This window comes from Corythoichthys intestinalis, chromosome 20, assembly GCF_030265065.1.
Source record: "Corythoichthys intestinalis isolate RoL2023-P3 chromosome 20, ASM3026506v1, whole genome shotgun sequence".
In the NCBI taxonomy this organism is placed as follows: Eukaryota; Metazoa; Chordata; class Actinopteri; order Syngnathiformes; family Syngnathidae; genus Corythoichthys; species Corythoichthys intestinalis.
Genome location: NC_080414.1, coordinates 5,802,813 through 5,821,010, shown reverse-complemented (window position 1 = coordinate 5,821,010; position 18,198 = coordinate 5,802,813). Strand labels below are relative to the sequence as shown.

The 18,198-nt window shown below is 35.8% G+C and overlaps 1 long non-coding RNA gene across 1 annotated transcript in view; it reads left to right on the top strand.

Annotated features, from left to right (window-relative positions):
- LOC130908674 (uncharacterized) overlaps window positions 1–18,198 on the top strand; it is a 236,491-nt gene that overhangs the window by 158,898 nt on the left and 59,395 nt on the right. Inside the window, exon 3 of the long non-coding RNA XR_009061636.1 lies at window positions 10,343–10,497. This is a non-coding gene — a long non-coding RNA (uncharacterized LOC130908674). The remainder of the gene's footprint in view (window positions 1–10,342; window positions 10,498–18,198) is intronic.

Here is an 18,198-nt window from a genome sequence, read left to right as displayed (position 1 = left end):
GGATATATACATTCAACATACTGTACATAAGTACTGTATTTCTTTATTATAACAATAAATCAGCAGGATGGCATTACCATTATTAACATTCTGTTAAAGCTATCCATGGATAGAAAGACTTGTAGTTCTTAAAAGATAAACGTTAGTACAAGTTATGGAAAGTTTAGAACCCCTCTTCATGTTTTCGTTTTAATAAAATTTGTAAAATTAAAATAAAAAAATAAACTAGTAGCCCGCCATTGTTGATGTCAATAATTACTTACACAATGCTCATAGGTGCTGAAGCCTATAAAATCAGTCGCACCCAAACGCCAGCAGAGGGCGGCAAAACTCCGAAAAACACAACAAGCACACCTTTCACTGTGCTGTCATTTTAATCTGTTTGAGCGGGGCATTTGAGCGCTAATTGCGTCAAATATTTTAACTGGATTAATTAAAAAAATTAATTACCGCTTGTTAACGCGATAATTTTGACAGCCCTAATATATGTATATATATATTTTTTATAATCAAAATAGGCACTTGCCCTAAACTTTTCTTGAATGACGTATATACAGTGGGGAGAACAAGTATTTGATACGCTGCCAATGGGTTTTCCCATTGACTGTGTATCAAATACTTGTTCTCCCCACTGTATATATACTGTATAGTGTATAATATTTACAAAACAGGCAAGCCTGAAGCTTCCTGTAGCAGCCTGTCTTCATGCTACTGCGTGGTCCTTCTGGAGTCCTACCATTTGTCAGCAGAGGCCACAGTTGCTCACACAGATGCCTGCTCAAAATTCTTTTTTTTCGGCTTTATTTTTGTTTGTTTGTTTTTGTTAATCGGACGATGCTGGAATAAGGTCCATATATCTGCCCGATATATCAGTTGGCAGATATATCCGTGGACCTTTAGAAACGTCCTATTTCAATATTGGATTTGGATTGCATTTAAGAGGATGCTCATCATGCTAAAGTTATTGCTAACGTGGGTACTGTGCTAACGCTGCAAGTTACATTTAGAGTGAAACGATCACATTCCATATACTATACTTGCAAGATAAAAATAATATCTTACAATATTTACAAAAGAGGCAAGCCTGAAGCTTCCTATAGCAGCCTGCCTTCAAGCTGCTGCGGGGTCCTTCCAGAGTCCTACCAACAGTCTGCAGAGGCCATAGTTACCCACACAGATGGCTGATCAAAATCCTTTTTTATCAGCTTATATATTTTTTCGTGAATTGAACGATGTTGGGAAAAAGTCCATATATTGGTCGACCTCTATAAACGTCCAATACCAATACTGGATTGCCTCGTTTCATTTAGTTTCATTTTCCTATTCAGTAATTTAAGACAAGTGAGAGTGAGAGTTGAAGAGGGTGCTCGTTATGCTAAAGCTAATGCTAACACGAATGTTACGTTATCGCTGCAAGTTACATTGAGAGTAAAAGTGTTTACTCCAGGCTAAAGCAACATTCCATATACTCTCACGCAAGATTAAAAAAAAAATCTTACAATGTTTACAAAACAGGCAAACCTAAAGCTTCTTGTAGCAGCCTGCCTTTATGCTGCTTCGGGGTCCTTCTGGAGGCCTACCATCAGTCTGTGGAGGCCACAGTTGCCCACACAGACACCTGATCAAAATCCTTTTTTATTGGCATATATAATTTTTTGTGAATCGGACGATGCTGGAAAAAAGTCCATATATCTGCCTCTAAAAACATCCTATTTCAATATTGGATTGCCTAGTTTCATTTAAAAAGAAAATAATTTGCAGTTGCAAATAGATAATGACTAGTTTCATTGAAAAAGAAATTAATTTGCAGTTGCAAATGAATAATGACTACTTTTCCTATACAGTAAATTTAGACAAGTGAGAGTGACAATTTAAGAAGATGCTTGCCATGCTAACACGAATGCTAAGTTCATGCGACTAGTTACATTTAGAGTATAAGGATCACTGAGTAAGCACCTTAAAAGGCTAAAGCAACATTGCATATTCTCTTTAAATTAAAAAAAAATGGTTTAATATTTACAAAACAGGCAAGCCTAAGGCTTACTTCAAGCTGCTGCGGGGTCCTTCCAGGGTCCTACCATCAGTCAGCAGCGGCCAAAGTTGCCCAAACAGATGCCTGATCAAAATCGTTTTTCATTAGCTTATTATTATTATTATTTTTTTTTTTTTTTTTTTTTGGGGTGAATCGGACAATTTTAGAAAAAAATATATATATCAGCCGGCCGATATATCGGGTGACCTCTGGATAAGTCCTATTTCAATATTCAGGGTATCGGCGGGGTCCTTTAAAAAAAACTTAAAACTTTAAAAAACTTTCAACAACAACAAAAAAAAAAGAGTCTTAAATACAATCATTTGAATTTAAGTCCTTAAAATATCTAAAATTCTTCTAAAAATGTCTTAAATACCATTTTGAAAGGTCTTAAAAATCTATTGACTTTACTACTTCACTACTACTACTACTACAACTACAACTACCCGTAGTAGTTCTTGTTCATTTGTATCACAGTGTGAAAGAGCTGGAAATAAATAAAATAAGTCCACGCCTCCAATTTTCCCTCAAATCTTCTCTACGTTTTTTGCCGGTATCGATGTAAAATGGATCTTAAATTTTATTCATTCTGGTCTTAAAATTCTTTAAAAGTCTTAAATTTGGCTTGTTGAACCCTGCAGAGACCCTGGTATTGGATTGCCTAGTTTCATTTAAAAAGAAAATAATTAGCAGTCGCAAATAGATAATAACCAATTTTCCTATACAGTAATTTTTGCTTATATGAGAAAATTCGTATGCTTTCAGTACAGATTTTCACATCAAAAATATCAAGGGAGACCTCAGACATCACAATTCTGACTGACTGCGTTTCCCTCCAACACTCAAGAGATGAGGGTTGTCATGGTTACAGGGGCAGAAAAATCGCCCCATGGCCCACCCAACCCCCTCGTGACACACACATACACACATCTTGTTGTGCCCCCTCTTTTTTCCCCGTTGTCCAGGCCTTGCTGATGTCACTGGTGAATGCATGAATTTAACACTGTATGTGATGCATAACTGGACTGTGGCAGGAGAAGAAGAAAAAAAAAAAGAAACAAGAGCCTTGATGTCTCGATTGATAGATAAGATACGCCGCTAAAATGCCCTTGAAATTTAAAAGGCAAAGTCATCAAACACCAGAGAGGAAATTCAAAATTCATTCTCAAAGAGATTTGATATCCAGGGTGTTCTCCGTTTTGAGCTTTTCAGGTGCAATTAGTGTCTTTTTTCTCCATCATGAAAACTTAAGAAGATATATTTGAAAGGAGAGATGTAGCGGCAGAAAACACGGAAAGGAAAAATGTTTTTTGTTTTTGCTCTGCCTGCGCGCGCGTGTGTGTGTGCGCGGCATTAAAAAACTGAACTTCACTAAGCACTCAGGGGATTACAGTACACTTGCGTCTGATAAATATTCTTGATTTATATATGATTTTAAAGCCATCATCATAATTATTGTTTTTCCCCTGTTTCTTGCGCTCCCATTTTTCTTTAATGAAGACAAAATGCAATAAGCAAAATAGATGCATTAAAGGCATTGATGGAGCTTTCAAATCAAAATCTCTAATGTACATTAAGTGCTTTTGTTATATTGTTGTTTTCCCACTTTCTTCTACACACGCATATTATTTATCAAGATTTTTTTTTTTTTTTTTTATTACATTCTGTGTCGGATGAATTCTAAAATGTATCAAAACATCAAAATGTTCAAAAAAAGAAAATGTAACTCTTGAATGAATAAAATATTACTATCACTACTACTACAAGTATGTGAATGATAAAATTATACTTATTATACCTATACTTGCTTATTCATAATTAGCTCCAATAAATAAATAAAATGAATTTGACTGATTTCTGAGCCCGGACTGCAGAGAAATAACATGAACACAGTAGGGCTGGGCGATATGGCCTTAAGCACGTATCCCGGTAAATTGAGCAGATTTACCTGGATAACGATAAATGACGATAAATTCGCCCAAGCAGACTGTTATATAATTTGAAAATCTGAATCAATGCATGAAATACAGATTAACCGTTTCTTGATGATTTATTTACCAGCTTTCAATTTAGTATATTTAACAATTGTACATGCAGTCTAAACATTAAGTATACAAAAAATTATTGTAAACAATAAGAATTCATGTATGAACATTTAAAACAGCTTGTATGGCTTGAACAATGCACATTGTGAAAATCAATTTGCCTGTTAAAACATGTCATTACTTACAGCTTGAACAGTACACTTCAAAAAGACAACTTATTGTTAATGGCTGCTGTGACATAATTACTCAACGCAAGTGTTTACTGCAAGGTTTCAGGTTTTTTTTTTTTCCCAGTGCATTTTTTAATACACACACACACACACACACACAATTAAAGCTGCATTGATCTAATGACACAGAATTAAGCACATACAGAAAAATAGCTGGGGCCATTACACAGTTATATTGTAATTTTCACTGTTAGATTGTACTTTATGCTGAATGCTTTACCATCACAAAAGCTATCAGAGAAATCACACACAGACAGAGATACACAATAACGTGATGTACTAATTGCTAGATGCAGTCCGAGACCAATCCACTCATTAAGTTCAGCTGTTTCGACAAGGTTGGAGCCGCAATCCGACTCCATCACGTTCATTTGTAGCGTTAACCGCTAGCGTTAGCCACTAACGTTAGCCTGTGGCTTGGCTACCAGTAGAAAGCATTGAAAGTATCCTCTTTGGAAATCGTGAGAACAAGGGAGGACAGCGGGTGAAAGCCCGTCTGGGTGCCGCCAAGAGTCTATTTAATGTCGGGTGAAAGTTTGGCGAACCTCCCTTAAGCAACACTCCATCACGTTTGCTTGTAGCGTTAGCCGCTAGCGTTAGCCTACCGGGCTCGTTTGTTTGGCTTCCTGGTAACCACGTGACTCCATACGTAAGCACACTGTCTGCTTTCTTAAAGGGGAATGAACATAGCCGAACAACACAGAGTCAAAGCGGGATGAAAAGACTATATTTTCTTGTTTTATTAAATTACCGAATTTACCGTCTTGGTCAAAATGACGTCGGTCATCGTAAAGAATTTCGGTACCGGTAAATTTTCGGTTTACCGCCCTGCTCTAGAACACTGTGATCCCTCGTTTTTCACGGTTAATGGGGACTGCCCCACTCCCAACCGGCAAAGATCAAAAATCACACAAGAAGAGCCCGCTCGTCTCATCAGACCATAGGACATGGTTCCAGTAATCCATGTGCTTTGTTGACATGTCTTCAGCAAACTGTTTGCGGGCTTTCTTGTGTACCGTCTCCAGAAGAGGCTTCCTCCTGGGGTGACAGCCACACACACCAATTTGATGTAGAGTGCGGCGTATGGTCTGAGCACTAACAGGCTGACCCCGCCCCCCCCCACCTCTTCAATCTCTGCAGCAATGCTTAGAGCACTCCTGTAACGATGACATTTTGGAGGGAAAATGACAAGCAGTACTCAATTTGGACATTTAGGGATGTACGTAGTTTCTAAGCGGTGTCCTCACTTTTGTCGCCAGGGGTTTTGATATTAATGGCTATATTTTGAGTTGTTTTGAGGGGAAAATGAATCAATTGAATTATATAAGCTGCACACAGACTACTTTTCATTGTGTCAAAGTGTCATTTTGTCAGTGGTTCCCCATGAAAAGATATACTTAAATATCTGCAGAAATGCGAGGGGTGTACTCACATTTGTTATACACTGTACAGCAAGGTATTGTTTTGCTTTATGTATGATTGATAGACATGTAGTTTTTTGTGTATCAGATACGGGGTTTCCATGATAACTTGTTATCAATTATAACACCCAGAAATTTTGCTTTATTTACATGTTCAATTGGTACACCTGTAATAGTTATTTGCAACTCAGAATTTGCTATTAGGTTACCGAACAGTATTGCTTTTGTTTTCTTAATATTTAGAGATAATTTGTTGGTAACACTTTACAATAAGGCCCCTTAATTAACATTAGTTAATGAATTTTTAGACTAACGTTTAAGTAACATTACAAAAATTCATTTAATCCCTTATCTAACATTTATTAATATATTAATTAACAATAGTTAATGCATTAAGTTAATGCATTAGTTAATGCATTTTAAGTCAATATTTAAGGTTTATTTAACATCACAATAATTCATACAATCCCTTAATTAACATTTAGTAATAGTTAATGCATCAGTTAATGTATTAATTAATGCATAACCAGACGGTAACTAATGGTTTGGTAAAATAAAAAAATTAAAAAATAGGCCTATATAGGGTTAGGGTTTGTTAACGTACGCGTTTATAACTTCTTAGTTAAGGGACACATGTGCTACAATTTAAAATAAGGGTCCATAAAGCATTCATTAATGGTTAATTAAGGTTAAGTAATACTCATGAGGTACATTCACGTGAAATAATACCATACTTAAGGTTAGGTTATAATATATAATATATAATATATATAATACATTACTTAACATTTTTCATTCACATATACATTAGTGGATTATTAAATACTGAAATTTCCGGACTATAAGCCGCTACTTTTTTCCCTCATTTTGGATCCTGCGGCTTATACTCCAGTGCGGCTTATTTGTTGATTTCTTTCGCTTAAAAGGTAACACTTTATTTGACTGTGGTGTCATAAGACTGTCATAAGACCGTCATAATTATGACATAACACTATCATGGGCATTACTGAATGCTTGTGACAGATGTCATTCAGTGTTATTTGGCAAATTATGTCACAAACTCTGTTTATGTCCAACTGAGATCTTTTACATTCATTTATTCATTCATTTTCCATACCGCTTTTTCCTCACGAGGGTCGCGGAGGTGCTGGAGCCTACATCCATTCAAAAATGAGATAATTGGCTGGATGACACTAAATGACATCTGTTATAAGCATTCATTAATGCTCATGACAGTGTCATGTCATAATTATGATTGTCTTACGGCCCCACTGTCAAACAAAGTGTTACCAAATACCATAACTTGCAATTAATGAGACAAGTGGAACAGTAACTGAAGAAATAATTAGCGCATAACATAAATTTGATTGTTTTTTACATCTGTAGCGCTGCAGTGCATGCTAGGAGGCATGTTGGACGACAACAGTGTTGACAGCAGGAGGTTGACTGTCTCCACCAAGGGAGCAGTGATGACCAAATGAAGCTTTGCAGCAAATTGGTTCAAAGCTTAATGGTGGTTCATTTGGTCTGATGACAGTTTCATGATGCCGCTGTCCAATAAAGTGTTACCGGTTAATATCTGTTGGTGTAAATATCCCATAATACAGTTAGGACAGCTGCGGCTTATAGTCCAGTGGGGCTTATTTTTGAACAAATGCCGTTTTTGTGTCAAATTTGGCGGGTGGCGGCTTTTAGTCAGGTGCGCCTTATAGTCCAAAAATTACGGTAGTTATGAATGTGTACTGGTACTAGTAAGTGATTATGTTTTTTTAAAACGAGAAACATTGCTCTGTGACTCCTTGGGTGCTGCTAACCTACAGCTAAATATACTTATAAACTAAATTAAAAATGCATTTAAAAAAAAAAAAAACATTAGCTCAAACAAAAACTTAGGTTATGTTGGTCTTAACAGAGAGCAGCTGGATTTAGCCATGTGAAATGAGGCAGACCAGAGGGCAGCATATCCACCCAAATTAATAAAACTAAATGCAAACACTTTCAGAAAAAAAACACTACAACAGCACATTAATTAAACGAATACTCGAAGCAGCAAAATTTAATTCGAATCTTTTTTTCTAATCGAATACTCGAGTTTAGGGCTGCAGCTATTGAATATTTTAGTAATCGAGTAATCGACTGAAAATTCTATCGATTAATCGAGTAATTGGAAAAACCCTATATTTTTAGGTGAAGAGCAATTATAAAAATATACATCAGAAAACAAGACATTTAATCTAATATTGAACCATTTTCAGTCAATCAATGTCTTTATTTTCAATGTACACTGTTGAAAACAGCCAACAATTGCATCTCAGATTTAACTAGAATATAAAAAAAGATTCACTGCTTTCACTCAAAAAACTTTTAGATCTGACAAATATTATACAGTATATATATATTTATTACTTAAAATGCCATTACGCTTGATAACACACATTACTTAAAAGTTAGGTGTTTTTCCCACGTGTTTTAATTGAATTTCTATTTGTGTCAAGCTATTTTTTTAGTTGTAGTTAAGTTTTAAGTTAGTCTAACCTGTAAGTCCTGATAGGATTTTGAGTTTTGGCAGTGTTCAAAATAAATGTATGATACCTGCTGTATTGGAGCACATTAGGACGACTGAGCTAAAATTGACAGTTAGCATTATTAAGTTTTTATTTTACACCCTCATCACACTACAGCGCTGTTTTCGAAGATTAAATAAAGTCTGTGTCTAAGACACGTTAGCCACGCATCGACAGTGGTCATAATTAATAGAAACATAGCTCGCCGCACGGCTAACGTTACGTGACCAAGTGACAGTAACGTTAATCTTATTATTAGCGCTTAGAAGTCTACTGCTTTAAGATGGCGGCTGTTTACTAACGCTGCCCAGACACGGCCGAGTCTGTCATTTCGCATCTAGTTCAACATACATGTGATCTCTCACGCATCAGACGCTACCTGCCACCATCGTAGCATCATGCACGCTAGTTTTTAGCAACGTCGGCGTCGTTTGTAGCAGCTGTCAGCTGCAGTAATTTTTTTTTTTTAATTGCTTCTTCCTCCACGCACGTGACACTCACCCGTTGTCCCGCATTAAAAGTAGTCCGGGCAAAATGTGATGCTTAGAGCTGTCAAAATTAAATGATTACTCGAGGTGAATAAAATTACTCGGATCAGTTTTTAAACTCGAGTTACTCGAGTTGCTCGAGTATTTGTTTCAGCTTTACTGAGTTAATCAATTAATCGTTGCAGCACTAGTAAATTGTGAAATTGTGACATTTATCTGATTAATCAATTATGAAAACAATTACTCGATTAAATCGATTAAAATTAATAGATAATAATTCCCGATCGTTTTAGTTTGAGTATCTGCCGATCCCGATATTTCCCGATCCGATTGCTTTTTTTTTTGCTCCCAATTCAATTCCAATCATTCCCGATAATTTTTCCCGATCATATACATTTTGGCAATGCATTAAAAAAAAAAATGAATAAAACTCGGACGAATATATACATTCAACATACAGTACATAAATACTGTATTTGTTTATTATGACAATAAATCCTCAAGATGGCATTTACATTATTAACATTCTTTCTGTGAGACGGATCCACGGATAGAAAGACTTGTAATTCTTAAAGGATAAATGTGACTTTGTATATTGTGACTAAATATTGCCATCTAGTGTATTTGTTGAGCTTTCAGTAAATGATACTGCAGCCATTTAACTTCTGCCCAAATGCATCATGGGAAGTGCAACCATGACTGTGCGTAGGGACACCAATTGATATATCTTCTCTGCGTTGGGAAAGAACATAGGGTGTTAAGAAAATGATCAACTACTACCTTTCTTCCCCATATTGTCTCCCACGTTATTTTTAATTGCTGAGAGGGGTATTGTAAGGCTTTAGCCACATAAAAAAATTGGCTCCAAAGGCTGTCAAAATTCTCTCTACTTATTTTACGCTGCCTTTTAGCGCTATCTATAAGTAAAACGGCATCCTTATAGATTGAACGCGACAACGTGTGAGTGGGTCGTGCAGCGCATGCGTTAATTATTTAACGTGATTAATTAAAAATAATTAATTACCGCCGTTAGCGCAATAAATTGCCCTACTTTAAGCCAAAACTACTCTGGATGAGTGTAAGACATTTTGTCTGTAACGTTAAATACAATTAGAAAATGATTTAAATTAAATACACACACATGTATATATATATTAAAAAAAAGCATGTCCAGTATTTTTTTGCCGATTCCGATACTTTGAAAATGACGTGATTGATGCCGATCGATCGGGACATCTTTAATAATTATTTAGGTGATTCACGTAATAATCAATAGCTGCAGATAATGATTTTCACCATATATTCCTATCCGGAGCAAAATGGTTTTGAATTGAGTGACAACATAAAAGAGGTAGAGAATTGCTTGTGACTTGATGTAGGTGGTACTGCCTTGGCCTTGTCTTTCTTCTTTCCTGATCAATAATAGTCACTTTTGAAGGACATCTATTTGGAGGTGGGAAAACCACAGGTTCAAATAGCTCAACTCTACATAAACACACTGATGTTCTTTTACTGTCTCGCTATCACTCTCTCTGGCTAATCCTACTTTTGTTGCCCGTTAGGAGGAAAGTGTCAAGAGAAAGAAAGCCGATGGAGAATTGGCATCAACCAGAAGATCAAGTGGGTCATCTCGTAGTCCTTGACTAAGCGTCGTCCATCTAGGATCAGCGCTGCTCCTCCTCCTCAGGAATCGCAACATATCAGAGAACAACAGGAGGTGTGTTTTGTTTTTCCCCAAATTTTTTTGCATTAAGAAAATGAGAGCGCGGGCCTGCCTTTGTGCACACTGTCTACAATAAAATAGGGGATTTAGAGGCCTTGCCAACAGACCGCAGGGGACAAACAAAATGAATGAAGTGGAACAGGGTTGGGTACTCTTGTATGGTGGGATGGGGAGTAAGGCAGGCAGGGGGGGAGCACCTAATGCAGCACCTCCATAACCTACTGGCCATCCCGTCATGGCGGGACAGCCCATATATAACGCCGACACGTTCGGTCTCGGCGAAAGGTCATAAAAGGGTAAAACTTAAGAGGAATGATGAGGGCACCGCTGTCATAAAAAGAAAAAAAAAAGAGATAAACAGGTGCGTGCAGGGAGGGTTGGGCTGGATAAATGGCCGTTGCTCTTAAGCCAGCACTAAAATATTTCGCTGTGACCTGAACTAGAGCTTGAGATTTATTGCCAGGGTCAAATTTCACTGATCAATAGTCAATCAGAGTTATCAAACACTAATTACATGAGGGTTATTGCCAGACACTGAGAACAGTGTACGGCAATCCCAATGACAAATTATGTCATATTCACTGTTGCCACTAGAGGGCAACTTATTTACCCAAATCAATAAAACTAAACGCAAACACTTTCATAACAAATCATTACAACGTCTAATTAAACGAATGCTTGAAGCGGCAACATTTAATTCGAAGCTTTTTTCTAATCGAATTACTTGAGTTAATCGATTCATCGTTGCAGCACTACAGAAGAACACAAATATTTGTATAACAAAGCATGTACTAACAATAAACATATTGGCCCGAATATAAGACGACCCTGATTATAAGACGACCCCCTCTTTTTCAAGACTCAAGTTTGGAAAAAAAAGACTTTTTGGACACCAAATTAATTTTTATACAGAAAATAATTACAGTACATCTGAAACAAATGATTATAACAATATATTTGAGAGAAAAAGCATGTTATTTTGCCTCATTCAAATCTTAATATCTGAACATTTAAATATGTAAACTAAAGTGCAGTCACATTGGCAAATGAATGGCTTCTGGTTTTTGAAATGTAAATAAACCAATCTATTGTGATAATACAACAAAATTGCAATGACTGCATTAACCATCAAAGTGAAGTCTAACTGTAACTGTAGTCTTGAAACAAATCTGAGCAAACTGGTTAAACTTGAGAGTAGCTGAGATCTCTCATGACAGAACATCGCTTCAATGATATCTGGTGCCATCTAGCGTCGTGAATCGGTATAACATCTAGACCGCGAATATAAGATGACCCCCACTTTTTCAGTCTAATTTCAATGCAAAAAAAACCCATCTTATCTTTGGGCCAATACGGTAATGACATTCTGTCTACATTTCAGACTCTAAAACAAATGACTTTCCCATTTTTTGAATTTAATTGATCTAATTTATCATTGAATCAGTGCACTTAAAATAAGAAAAATTATCATTTATTCAAATGAATACCTCTGTGGTGTCGCCAGACAAAATTGAGCAATCCTAGTTTTGTAAAATCTGAACATTCTATTCATCTCATGTGCTGCTCAGTGTATTTTGATTAGTAATTGACTGATTATCGGCCGGGCCGATTAACGACGCCGATATGTGGAAATTTGACATATATCAGAATCCGCCTTTTTTAAAATCTTACTGGCCGATACAAAAAAAAACTAATTAAAACTGAGTTATTTCTGCAGCCACGCCTCTCTCTTCTGCACTAGTATTCACCCTGTCCTCTGATTGCTTAAATTTTAATGGTAAATGGAGTAAAACTTTGTATTGCGCCTTTCCACCTTTCTAAGGCCCTCAAAGCGCTTCACACTATATCCTTATCTACCTATTGGTGACACAGCACCAGGGGCAATGTGAGGTTTAGGATCTTGCTCAAGGAGGTCATCAGGGCAGAGAATCAAGCCCACATACTCTGGGTTAGGGAACGACTACTTTACCACTGAACCAAGGCACTCCCTATTATTAGCTATTATTTTCTATTTGTGTGATTCAATAAACATGCTTTAGGCATTTCAATGAAGTTGAGTGTTTGCATTATTCATTTTTTTTACGCCAAATTTTACCGAATATGTATATCAGCTTCAAAAATCGATTATCAGCTCCTCTAACTACTAATAATTGGTATCGGTCGGGAAAAACCCAGATCGGTCGATCTCTAATTTTGATATTAACCTATCATGCCTTACTTTCTGTAGTCCTTAAACATAATGATTAAAAATAATAACAATATGCATATATGTTCTTTAATTTTTATAATATACATTAAGCATGCAGTTCTTGTGGTAAATCAAAAATAGATTGAACACAATAAGGTTTTAAACATTTTTTTTTTTTTTTTTTTTTTTTTTTACTGCACTGAGGTCCAGAAAGAAATGCTTGTATCAAATAAGGTGATCCCTCGTTTTTTGCCCCTTTATCACACAAAAATCTAAAACCTGCAAATATGAGGTGGAGCTTATTTATATGTATTAAAATTTTTTTTTAAAAAGTTTACATGATTTTTTTTTTTTTGGTGTGTTCAATGTGTTTATTCAGATTCAACAGCATTGGAAAGTCCCCAAAGTATAGGTAATTAAAAAAACAAAAACTAAAAAAATACCCTTACATGTATATATAATATATACTAGATGTTTATAAGGCATCATTATAAATGCTTAAAAAACTGTTAAAAAACATTTTAACAAATTAACAATAAATTGTTTATTACCAATTTAATAATGATGTATTACCTAGTTATAATGGATAGGTATTATAAAGTATTACCGATGTGTTTATTCAGATTTAACATCATTGGCGAGAGATACATATAAAATATGTGTACAATAAGAAACAAAACAAAAACAAACAAAAGACCTTTATATGTATGCTTTCATAAATGGTTTTTAAGCACTTCAAATGTAATAATTATGTTAAATGAGATATATATATAAAAGAAAACAGTGATTTGTACATGTACACGTGCATAAATCTTCACATTTTTAAATAAAATCCTTTTTCTAAATAAAAAAAAAATCCGCTATGGACTGAAGGCGCGAAGTTTGAAGTGCAATATAACGAGGGTTCGCTGTATAGGGTTAAATTACATTATGTTCCTTCTTCTATTAATATTACATCCTGTAATATAGGTACACATTTTGCATGCAATTGTTGTTGGTTTGTTAGGAATTTCACACCTCTTTTTTTTTTTTACTTGCGTATTCTGTTTTTTCAGCATCAGAATGCATTTGTCTTTGAAAATTGCATAGTGCAAAAGAATAAGTTAATCAAGTAAATACATTAAAAACGTATAAGTAATCATTATAAACAGTGAATTATAACGACTTGAAAGAGAATACATTATGAATAAAAACAACAACCAAAAAAACACCCTTAAATTTTAAGTTCCCAAATGTTGGTCAGTTGTAATACTGTGTCGTTATTCATCATCAATATTAGCAGTCTGACACATCTCTGTGCTGCGGCGGCTTCGTTTCTACCCATCAGGCATTGGGGCATGACAGGGGAAAGTGTTAAGACGGCGGTCCCTAGCTTGTCCCCTGATGGAGACAGACATTCTAAACGACATGGTCCAATCAGATGCAAGATGGCGACGAGGGGTGGCATTATGTGTGTGTGTGTGTGTTCGATGGATGCAGGGGAGAAGATGAGAAAACATGGGGAGCCTCATTTGATGCAGTTAATGTGCAGATTTATGTAGAGGGACAGTGGTCAACATTCATAAGATCTCCTTTCCCCCTCCAAGCCTCCCGCCTCCGCCTCCTCCCATTCCATTTTCTCCTATTGCACCCCCTGACACACACACACTCACACCAACCCCCAAAGCCTTTCTTCCCCTTCGCCTGATTTTCTCCCTCTTTGTCACTCACCGTCATTCCATCCGTTGCACCCTCTCTTGTCCCCCATCCCTCATCTGTCTTTCTCGCCTCCCCCTGCATCACCGCCGTCCTCCTATGTAAGGACCGAGATGGTTGTGGACTGTAGTCATCAGGCCAATAGGAGGCATAGGTAGACCGTGCAACCGCGTGGAGACGATACACATCCCGCCTTCAATATTTTATTTTTACGTCGGACGGCTTCTCTGTCGAACGGAGACACGCTGATAAACATTTCAATTTATTTTGCTTATGTCCTGTTAATTAAAATGATAAAACACACAGATTCCGGTTCTCTAAATATGTCATTTCAGACTGCTTGTGATTCAAAATGAATGCAGTCAACTACAGATTGTAAAATACAATTATCTTATTATTAGTGTCTCTGCAATTAACATTTATGATTCTGAAATTAAACCATCAATTGTGGGAAGAGCGTGACACATAATGAATGAGCAAACACTGCTTATTAACTGCAATGGTTATTTAGCTGACTCCAAATAAAATATTACACTATTATTATAAGTCTTTATTGAACAATTTATCAGAAACTAAATAAAAAATAAAATGATTCCCTTTTCATTGACATTCCATTTAAATATTCATGCAAGTAAAGAATTTTCTATCTGTTCATGTTATGTTGTTGAGTTTGCGTACATTTTATCACGAGTATTTTAAATATTGTCAATTTATATTCCAATCTCCATAACACAAATAAATATATTTACTTAGTACTTTGCATTTTTTAAATTCAAGACATACACTGCAAAAAAAAAAAAAAAAAAAACTGGTGGATTTACTTGATAAAATCATTGTAACAATTTGCACTTACTTTAATTAAGTAAATCTTACTGCTTGCAATATTAAGTTCAGTTCACAAGCAGTAAGATTTACTTAATAAAAGTGCGTAAATTTTACTTGATGCACTGGCAGATAATTTCATTTAATTCTAATAGATTTACACTGAAAACAAGGAAATTTAACTTGTTTTAAGGAACCGTGTTTTTGCAGTGTACACTAAAAAAAAAACCGGTGGCTTTACTTGTTAAAATCATTGTAACGATTCGCATTTTTATTCAGTACAATGATTGTACGGTAATGAATTACCATGTAAATCAGTAGATTTGCACTGAAAACAAGGGAATTTAACTCGTTAACACGCCTCCTTTAAATGAGTTCAATTCCCTTGTTTTATGTGTAAATCTACTAGAATCTTACTGCTTGCAATATAAGTTCTCAAGGAGTAAGATTTACTTAATAAAAGTGCAAATTGTTACAATGATTTAATCAAGTAAATACCCTAGTTTTTTTTTTTCATTGCACACTGCAAAAACACGCATCCTTAAAACGAGTTAAATTCCTTTGTTTTCAGTGTAAATCTACTAGAAATAAGTGAAATTATCTGCCAGTGCATAAAGTACATTTTACTCAGATTTCTTAAAATAAGAAAAATAGATAGCTGGAAATATGCATGCATAATGTTCCAAATTGCAAATAACATGAATAGCAGACTGTCTGAGCTCATTCCAGTCTGGGCTCCTTTCCATACTCATGATACTAGGAACAAAGATCTCATCGGTGGCAAAAAACAAAAACAAAAAAAAAATAGAAGACTTGCTAGCACCAGCCTGAGCATCGTATCTAAAGGCCTGCAGATCTGGAATGAGCTCGACGACAAGTTAAAATAAGCGTTGAAATCCATCTCCACCTTTAAAACGATGTTAAAAAGCATTCTGATCAGTTCATTTAAAAAATCCTACATACCTAGGTTATAAATTCTCCTGTTCTAGGGAGGTATTTTCTTTTTGTGTGTGTGTATGTGTGTATTTAGTGTTTAATGTTATTGTTTGTCAGTATGTTATTATATGAGGATGTGCTATGATTAATTCTTCCTGCTCTTCTTATAATTGTTCTTCATTTGATTGTCTTAAAACCATTTATCACCTGAGCCTAGTTTGCTCAATTTTGCATGCCTTTGATGTTGCCTTTATATTTCAAAGAAAAAAATGTTCACAATGGTCTTGTTGGGTCCCTTTTTTCAGGACACCACAACCTTCGTTTCCAAACTGTTGTTGTCTTCACTGACCAATTATGATCAACATTTTGGACCCAAAAAAACAAAGAAATCCCCATAATTTTTGTCAAAATTTGTAATCTTGATGTCCTATTGACAATCAGACGTGCTCGAAGAACCGTTTTGAAGCTTGATAATATTTATTCAACTTTGTAAGATAAACTTTCAACAACAACAAAAATATTAATAACTGAATAGTTTTATATTTGACAATTCAATTCAAACAACAGGTATGGTCAGAGGCGTTTTTGGCCTTTCTACATACTGTTGTAAAAACAGGTTATATACAGTAGACCAACAGTGCAAAATTGTGCAAAAAATATACATACAACATACAGTGGTATAAAAAAATATCTGAACCTTTTGGAATTTCTCACATTTCTGCATAAAATCACCATCAAATGTGATCTGATGGTTGTCAAAATCACACAGATGAAAAAACAGTGTCTGCTTTAGCTAAAACCACTCAAACATTTATAGGTTTTCATATTTTAATGAGGATAGTATGCAAACAATGACAGAAGGGAGAAAAATAAGTAAGTGAACCATCACATTTAATATTTTTGTGCCCCCCCCCTTTTTTTTCTTTCTTTTTTTTTTTTGCGAGTGAGCCGTTACATTTCCTTCTGTGGAGTCCTCCCATGAACACCATTCTTGGCCATAGTTTTACATCATAGTTGATGTGCGCACAGAGATCTTGGACTGTGCCAGTGATTTCTGTAAGACTTTAGCAGAAAACATAGGGTTCTTTTTTACCACTCTGAGTATTCTGCGCTGAACTCTTGGCGTCATCTTTGGTGGACAGCCAATCCCTGAGAGAGAAGCAACCGTGCCAAACTCTCTCCATTTGTAGACAACTTCTCTGACTGTGGATTGATGAGGTTTTTTTCAGTGCATGATGTTACAACTTAAGGATTGTGCGTTGTTATTAGTTACCCTATTATGGTGAATCCATTTGTTTCTAAATAACTATACAAGCACAAATCAACTTTAGCCAAATCTTCCTGACCTTCAATTTCTGTCTTGACTTTTATTCCCATCCACTCCTCCCCAGTCGACTGACTTCTCTGGTAATCCCTCTCCATCATTACAGAGGCCTTTCTCACTCCTCGTTGCGCCCGTACTCCTGTGCATTTCCACCTGCTCTTCTTCCCTATCTCTGAAGCACACCTCAGTCTCAGTCTCTTTTTCATTTTGTGTAATTAGACCAATTAGAATGAATTAAAAAATTTGGAGTCCAGAATCTGAATTTGTCCAATGTGTCCTGTATTTTTGCTCTTGCATCAAATAAATCACTGTAAAATAGGGATCTGCCATCTCCTTCCTCAAGAAGAAAAACGGGTACAGTGGTACCTCAACATACAAATTTAATTCGTTCTAGGATCTGGTTTGTATGTTGAGTGGTCGTATGTCCCGTAAGAATACATTATAATTTGATTATTTTGTTCCACAACCCAAAAATCTACTCCAAATACTTAATAAATACCGCTGGAACAATTACAAAAGCAAACAATCATTTGTGCATGGATTAGGGCTGTCAAAATTATCGCGTTAACGGGCGGTAATTAATTTTTGTAATTAATCACGTTAAAATATTTGACACATTTAACGCACATGCTCCGATCAAACAGATTAAAAAGACAGCACAGTGTCATGTCCATTTGTCACTTGTGTTTTTTTTATGTTTTGTCACCCTCTGCTGGCACTTGGGTGCGAC